The sequence below is a fragment of the Pavona decussata genome, unplaced genomic scaffold (assembly GCF_977016875.1).
Source record: "Pavona decussata unplaced genomic scaffold, jaPavDecu1.1 SCAFFOLD_329, whole genome shotgun sequence".
Lineage (NCBI taxonomy): Eukaryota > Metazoa > Cnidaria > Anthozoa > Scleractinia > Agariciidae > Pavona > Pavona decussata.
Genome location: NW_028145717.1, coordinates 1230344 through 1238624, shown reverse-complemented (window position 1 = coordinate 1238624; position 8281 = coordinate 1230344). Strand labels below are relative to the sequence as shown.

The 8281-nt window shown below is 37.5% G+C and overlaps 1 long non-coding RNA gene across 1 annotated transcript; it reads right to left on the bottom strand.

The window, feature by feature from the left end:
- Positions 1 to 5108: 5108 nt before the first annotated feature.
- On the bottom strand, positions 5109 to 6041 carry LOC146453610 (uncharacterized). Its single transcript, XR_014859472.1, has 2 exons — positions 5694 to 6041; positions 5109 to 5339 (listed from the first exon to the last, which is right to left on the bottom strand). It is a non-coding gene; the product is annotated as an uncharacterized LOC146453610 (long non-coding RNA).
- Positions 6042 to 8281: the final 2240 nt, after the last annotated feature.

The following is an 8281-nucleotide window of genomic DNA, read 5'->3' as shown; positions in this document are numbered from 1 at the left end:
AAAAAGTAACGTCGAAGAGACAAGCTATTGACAGTAAAGAATAAATTTTTCATTTAAAAATCCTTAAGATTAATTAAGGATTTTTCCATAAAACATTATTTCAAATACCTAAATTTGATAAAACATCATAACGACTATCTTCTTCATCACTAATTGGAACATAATAGTTTCTTTTAAAATGCTCTGATTCTTTTCTATTCGGATGTATTTTTTTAAATTTATCATATGATATTGTATTTTCTGGAAAAAAATATTTTTTAAATTTCGTTACAAAAGTTTTTCCATCATTCACACAATTAATACAAACTGGAAAAAATTCATCTTTATAATTTTTAAATATCCTATATATTCCATTATCTCTATTTTCAATTAATTTATCTTTTTTACATTCAACTAATTGTATTTTTTTACAATTCACACGTTCAAACATTTTTTCAATCATTTTCCGATTATATAAACAATGCAAAATATAGTCATAATCAATCATCAATTCATTATGATGCAAATAGTTTCCAATTTTTTCTTCAATTTTTAAAAACTTTTTATAAGATTCCATGCTTTCAGTAATATCTTCCCCTGATATCTCTTTCACATCTTCAATAAATATTTTTTTAACATCATTTATACATCTCATAAAAGAATTTAAACGATTAACTAAGTGGTTTTTTAAAATAAATATATTATATTCACTCATTCAATATATTATATATAAGCGGTTTCTCTTTAAGCCTTTTTGGATTTGACCTTGGGAAATTATTTCCTTTAAAATGCAATACTTTTGCTATTTGCAGGTTTGCGGTGTCCATGTTTTCGCTTATAAATAAGTCTAAAATGCAATACTTTTGCTATTTTTTGTCGCAATTTTTTGGCGCAATTTCTTGGCGCAATTTTTTAGCTCAATTTCGGAAAATGCGCCTATACCATCATATCCTATACTACTAAATTTGAATTATTATGTTTCCATGCTGAAAGGCTGAAAGCTGAGGCACAAAAATCCTTTTCCTAGAACTCAAGTAGCAGAATGATATGTCATTACAAAAACATCATTTTATTCATATATAATTTCATAGCAGTTACTATTCCTATCCTTTGCAACACTGCCCTTCGGTGCGCATGAAAATATTTCAAAAGAGGAGTCGATAGGCGTTACTTGTGTTACTTTAGTTTTTTTTTTTTTTCGGACGGGGGGGGGGGGGGGGGAGGTTGTGAAAATTTGTCAATCTCGAGTTATCTATCGTGGATTGCCAGCCTCCCATCCCCCTACGGATTATGAAAGGGACTTTTGTCACGCGCTAGTGTGCCCAGTCCTTAGGTAGCTCCTTACCTGGTTTAAGAAAAATGCTGATAATCAAGGAATCTGTAACTGAAGATAGGGGATGCACTTGAAAACAAAAGGGGACAGAAATATTCAAAGCACTGTTCTCAGTAAGGCGATAAGGTAACACGTAACAGGTATTACGAGACGACAAAGAAACTCTAGAATTGCAGGGCAAATGCTGTGTTGGATAAGTATTTCAAACTTTGTTCAGACACGTGTTTGGTCTTACAATGAACTTGAAGCAAAACCTATTACACTGCTCCTGTCTCTCTCACACACACGGTGGAGTTAATTTTTGACGACAAGTTGTTTATTCGATCTATCTCAAGCTTCGCACTAAATTTTACAAGTGTAAATTGCCAGAGCATTTTTCCAGCCGAGAGTTATAGCTTTTCTTCAACCAAACAACTAGGGCCTTTTACAAGTGTATTCCGTCGGCTAAAACGCCATTAACATTTTACCTAAGTAATAGTTAAAGACAATGTATGCAATCGTACAATTTTAGTTATTGTAGTTGACCTCCAACTATCGATTTTCTCTTCACCCTAAGTGAAAAGCGATTATTGAAAGTTCCATCGACGTTGCAGGTTGCAGCCTCTCTAAAGATAACTTGGCTTGTAGGCGTTGAGGTGCAATGACATAGATTACGTTAAAGAACCCTTCAGAGGGTGGCCTAAATGTTACTGTTACTCAAACGCAAGCGCAAAAATAGCCATATATCCATGTATTTTACACTCTAGCTGTTATTTTTAAATTGGATGCAGACTCCGCGATTCCCTGCAGGAGTCTTTCTGACGCCAGAAATCCCGTTTAAATGGTCTGGTAGTCACAGGAATATTACTTATGATCTGTTCACGGTCAATGAATAGCTTTCTCTCTCTGGCGATCAGTAGTAGTTGAGTGTGAACACTCCCAAAAACTTTGAAATAATACCATGATTCAATAAAAGGGTACAGTACTCCTTTATGATTTGAAGTCGTTGATTGACTTCTATCAAGGAACCATTTGTTTTACATACATGGATCAAATCGTGAGGAGATAAGGAGTCTTTAAGGTATTATGGAGTAGATTCTTAAGGACAAAGTCAGCATTTAAAGTGATCATGAATCACTTGAATGTCGACCAGAAGATTGAACAGTAGTTTATAGGTGAGAGAACTTAATCTTATAACCATTAGCCACACTATTATATAATTTATGAACGCAGTGCAATATTCGGTTAGGTTAATTTGATTGTTTTCTATGATGGCATCAGCAAAATTCTGTTTCATAAAAACTGATTTCGGAAAATTATTTTTAATTAATTTTACGAGAAGCTATCTAGTAGAGTCGGCAAATTAAAAAAAATTGATTGGGTGCAGATTCTCTCTACTGAAAAGAACTTAATTAAATAATATAAAGCAATTATTCAATGTGTCAGAGTTTAATGAATTTTACTTGAAACAACTCCGACTTTAATTACAGTTGAGTTTACCAATTTTAAGACCTTTGAATCTGTTATCATGTAGTGACTTTACTGTTGTATAAGGTAATCGCTGAGAATAATTTTCGAACTGAGTTTAATTTTTGAATAAGGTTTTAATTGAAGTAGTTGAAAATTTAGCTGATTTTTCTGTTAGCCACAGAAAAGCAACGGGATAGTTAAAGTGCCTATGAAGTAAAAATTTTTTTTGCGTTTTTTTAAAGTTTACCATGTCTTAGTTACGAAATTATAAAAGAAATGCGGTAGAAAAAACAATAAGGTGCTTTTTTAGTCGTACAAAGTAGCCCAAAATGACAAAAATAGTGTCCCTGGGACTGGGAACTAGTTTAGCGTTTGATGACGTAGCAAATGCCTCAGAGATTTGTTTACAACACATCTCGCCTTGTTAATACACGGAATCGCCTAATACTTTTATTGCGAAAATTTCGTGTTCAAAGTTTCTCCCCCAAAAAATGTCGGACAATAACGAAGTAATGTCCTTTACCGAAACTTTTCCAACGGATATCTGAAAGAGTCAAGCGATTCAGGCAAAATGTAAGTTGCTGCAATCGTTCCGATGTGGATCATACTGGCGTCGAACAGCTCAAGAATATAAGACGAGGACGAAGATCAAGATGGCCTTACCGCTACCGTTCTGCGCGCTCGATTCGAAGGCGACGTTTCGATGAATGATTTTTTAGTACTTGGATATATTTTGCCGAAATGAAAAGGCGAAGAATTACGTAGTTCTGTTTGCTAGAAATTGTCTCTTCAAACTCGATTTTGTTCGATTTGAGAATGCGAGAGAGCACAGATGCTATAAATGGAAATTGCACAGGCCGGTCAAAAACTCACTTTTGATGGAAGTAATAGTTTTTAAACTTCAGATCGAGCGCATCAGTTAACTCACAAACATGATGAATTTTCTGCGATGACCAACACGCTTACGCAAGATCTTGACAGACCCGGCTAAGCGACTCCCGCTGTGTGTCTGTTGTGTTGACAAAAGCCTTTGTAGTTTTGCTCTCTTGTATAAAAGATTCTTCCCTTTTGATCAAAATGTGGTGTGACCGCTCGTGATCGTGAGGGGAAATGCTCAAATATACTGACTGACGGTTTTCTTACTGTTCGTTAGGATTAGTTTTCGATATGCATGACAATGCGTATGCTACAATTCCCGGGTACAATTGTAGCTCTGTGGCATTTGTTTAGGTTTATCGGCTCGAATAAAGCAAGATTTCTGGGAGCGCTAAATAAATTTATGTCATCTACCAAGACTGAGGATCCGTGGATTTCTCAACCGGTGATTGCATGCTCATGTTATGTTAACTGCAGTAAGATGGCAGGATGTTTGTTTATCACAGATATGAGAGTCTGAGTGTAATATATCCACAGCTGATCATCGTTGTCTTTCGCTTTCCAGAGTTATGGCTTGAATCTTTCCTGTGAATTCGGGCAAACCGAATTTACTTCTGCCGTAAAGTTTCGTCTCTCGGGAAGTAATGTGTGCATATTCTCGGCATGCCAGTTTTTTTCGCGCAGTTTGTCATATTGGAGTTATCAGCCGCATAATAAGTCGCCGAGATCGAAAAAACTCCCTTCGCCGCCATGTCACTCGTGTGTTCCAAAGTATTTTCTACGTCACAACCTTGTAATACGATCGTTTTGGCCGATCGGATTGAGAAGGTTTTGTTCAGTAAAACCCACATATTCAGACCGAGAAATTCATAAACTAACAAACCGTGACAAAAAATTTTTTACTTCATAGGCACTTTAAGTCATGTTTCTGGTATAATTATCATAATCAAAACTGATCATTGATGATCTTCCGCATTTGGTGTTGGGTATTAGTTATAAATTTCAGATATATTGTTAAACGCGAAATTGTAAACGTGTGAAGGTATAAAATAAATATAAGAGTTACAATGTTTCTAAGCTTATGCGTATTTGTCGAGGGTCCAATACGAAATTCAGTGAAGTGATCCACAACACTAATGTACTAATACTGAGTCATGAGCTGAACTATCCTGCCGTTATTTTACTTCTATCACCACTCGAAGAGCCGTTAAACTACTCCACCCCTGTAGTTTGACATTACCACAGAGTTCTCGCCTCACCCCCTCCTCCCTCTGTAGTTTGACATTTGGACGGACTACACGCCTCACCTCCTCCCTTCTCTGTAGTTTGACACTTCGACGGACTTCTCTCCTCACCCCCTCACCCGTCTTCCTCTCCACCTTCCTGATACTCATCCTTGTCACTGCAAAAACAGGCATTTTTGACCACATTCCTATTTTATTTAATATTTCGAGAACTATTTACAGGAGAGTAGAAAGTTATACATCATTTTAATCAGCAATGATGAGGCTTTACAGGGAAAAAAAGTTTGTCTCCAAAGAAGCTCACAATGTTTCACAAAAAAAATATAATTATCATAAATCAGCATCATTTATGCGAACAATTTTCACAAAATACATAAAATATGACCAAGAGGTCTGGTTGCAAAGAAAAGTTAAAAAAGAAAATGTTCCTTGATGTATTGGCTACAATTCCTCCAAATCTGGTGGAGAAAGAACAAAAGCAAAATAAATTACAAATTTTTATTGATAGCCATCTAATCGAATAAAAATCTACGTTTCCATAGCAACGGATTGCATTTTTAGACTTTAGCGTCACACACACGCTACATTGTATCCTATTACCCTGACGCCCAAAACGAAAATTCTAACCAAAATTACCGAGCTATTGACTCCCAAATGTTAACTCAGTGTAAAACTAAGATCTTCTGATGAAGAAAGCAAGAATTCAAGCGTAGCGAGCGGCTACAAATCATATTTTCCCGCAATTCAAGAACATATGTTCTATTGCGTGTGAACTGCGTGGCGTCGTATGTAAACGTTTTGTGCTCGCTTACCTCTCATTTTTCGCCTTCACTGGTGAGAAGGCGATCTAATTCGCTTTCCTTACCTTCTGGACCGCTATCTCCTTCGTAGTCAAAATCTGTGTCTTCTTCTGGGCTGATTTCGTCAACATACACTCGCTTCAAAGACGACGCCATCACGCTTACAGTTAATTATGCAAATAAAAATTCGGTACGCAAAATTTATTCAACCGATCGCAATGAAACCCGGCCAGTGATTGGATAATTTTATAGACTTCCTTTCTGCCAAATATGGCATCAATCGGATGTAACGCAAATTTTCTACGAATTTTTTGCGCTATTGGTCGTAGAGGGCCAATAGATTACAGGGCGTGACAAGGATGAGTTTAAATTAAAGTGCACCTAACCCCAAAATTTTTTTTCGCTTAAATAAATCTTTGCACCTGTTCGAAACACATTGAGCCTTTTTGCGCCTTTTTTCAACCAAATCTTGACTTTTTATAGGCTGTAAAAGTTACGAGATCTAGCCATCATCTGTCCCATGACCGAGCTAGTAAGGGGCATGGGTCTATTCCTGAATTTACGTCACAAACTGCTTTGCATGCATTTTCACACTTTTACAGCCTATAAAAAGTCAAGATTTAGTTATAAAAAGGCGCTAAATAGCGCAATATGTTTCGAACAGGTGTAAAGATTTATTTAAGAGAAAAAAACATTTTGGGGCTAGGTGCACTTTAATAGAAGTCAAATAATAAAGATTTATAGGCTGTAAAAGTTACTAAATTTCAAATACTAAATTTGAATACTAAATTTCAAAATCTTATAATTCTGTGAAAACATTGGCCAAGTACCATGCCTATAATCACAAAAAAACATTTACAGATATACTTATCGGGTCCAGTAAGTTACCGGGACTTTCGAGAAACGGGCCCCTGAGCTGAAAAGTGACCAAACAACGCGCAAACAAACAAACCTCTTTCCAACGGCAACGAAATGACATAACCTTCTTTTAGATAAGACGTTGGGAGAAAAAACCCTCTACAAATGAGAACAAAGCATCAATGACTTAAAATTCAATGAAAATTTTTTTGACCAACACTCGCAATTTTCGCGGTTTTTTTGAAGTACCGATACCACCTGTGTAATCAACCTCGTTCCCAGGGTCTCTCATCTTCCCGTTGCTGTGTAATTGCCCCCTCTATGGCTCTTAGCGAGGCCCATGGCCAGGCATGTAAGCGGTGTGAGCTACATGAACATTCAGGCAAGAACAGTGAAGAATATTGGAGATGGAGAGCAGACCACTACACATGCAAAGCAAATTTTAAAGGTTCTGCTCCTGCTCATTGAAACTGAAGGTGTTGTACTCGTCTGTTGGATGGTTCTTATTGAATGGGTGTAGAATCGCTGCGGGTACAGTACGAATTCATGTTGTTGTAGTGGCAGCCCGATTCGTGGATAGTGATAAATATTTTCCAAGTAGGAAAGAAACAGAAAACATCAGTCCGAAAATGGCAATGTCGTGTCCTTGCTCTAGCGTAAATAGGAAAGGGATAGAGTGGGGAAGGTGACGATGGAGTGGCAAGGGGGGCTTGCCACTTTGGCATGCAGAAAACGTTAGCAGAGTAAATAATTGGAAAATAAGGCATCCAGCATATCTTTCTTTCGAGCGACACTGTTTCAATTGCGCAAAATTTACCGCCCTCGAAGTTCAAGAAAAACAAAAACACTAAAGAAGCTTGCAGGCAGACCACCCTCTGTTTGTGTGGTGTAATTACTGTTTGGAACGTGGGACTTTATATTCACGTGACACGATCGGTTGAAATTTTTACTGAGTGGAGATATTTAAAGTCGCCTTTAATTTTTATGTTGAAATAAAGGAAATATTGATTGAGTCACGCGTGGTGTTCTTTTTTTTGCCATTCCGAGCCGTACAAAACTTTCTCTGGCAAGTTTATTGTTCAACAGTGTTGCTTCTTACCTCTGTGATTCGAGTTGTCTTGGTGTCGCTCGTCCTGATGTACCCAGTCTTCTCTCATAACGACACAAAACCATTGCTGTTGTCCCCGCTGCTGATGACCCGCGCTGTTAAAGCCCCGCTCAATGGCCCCGGTCAAACAGACATTTTGTTAATTTCCCCGCCCCCCAGAGCCAACCCGTTGTTAATTAAATCCCGGCTTTGGCCGCGTTAAATCTCTGCAGTATCCCGGCGGTCGGGGAGCCGGGATTTCAATTGACTGATGCATTGTAGTATGAGAACCCTTGGAAAGGGGCATACTGGAGCCAAAACGTTTTGTACTTTGATGAAAATGCCTCCACCTCTTGCTGCAAAAAATTATGCAAAAATTCCAAGCGTGATCATCACTTGTTTGCAGTCCATTACAAAAGAAAGTATGCGTATAGCAGCTAAGAAAATTAGAACACCGGAGAGCCTAAATGACTCTTATGGATCTAGACCTGTAAATTGGAGTGTTCCTTTCGTTGGGACATGGCAGAAACGAAGCTTTTCATCAAGGAATGGCTGTGTAACTGCCATCTCTATTGATACAGCCAGGGAAGTTGCTTGATGTTCAGGCCCTTAGCCAGAAATGTAAGCAGTGTGAGCTCCATGAACATTTACATAA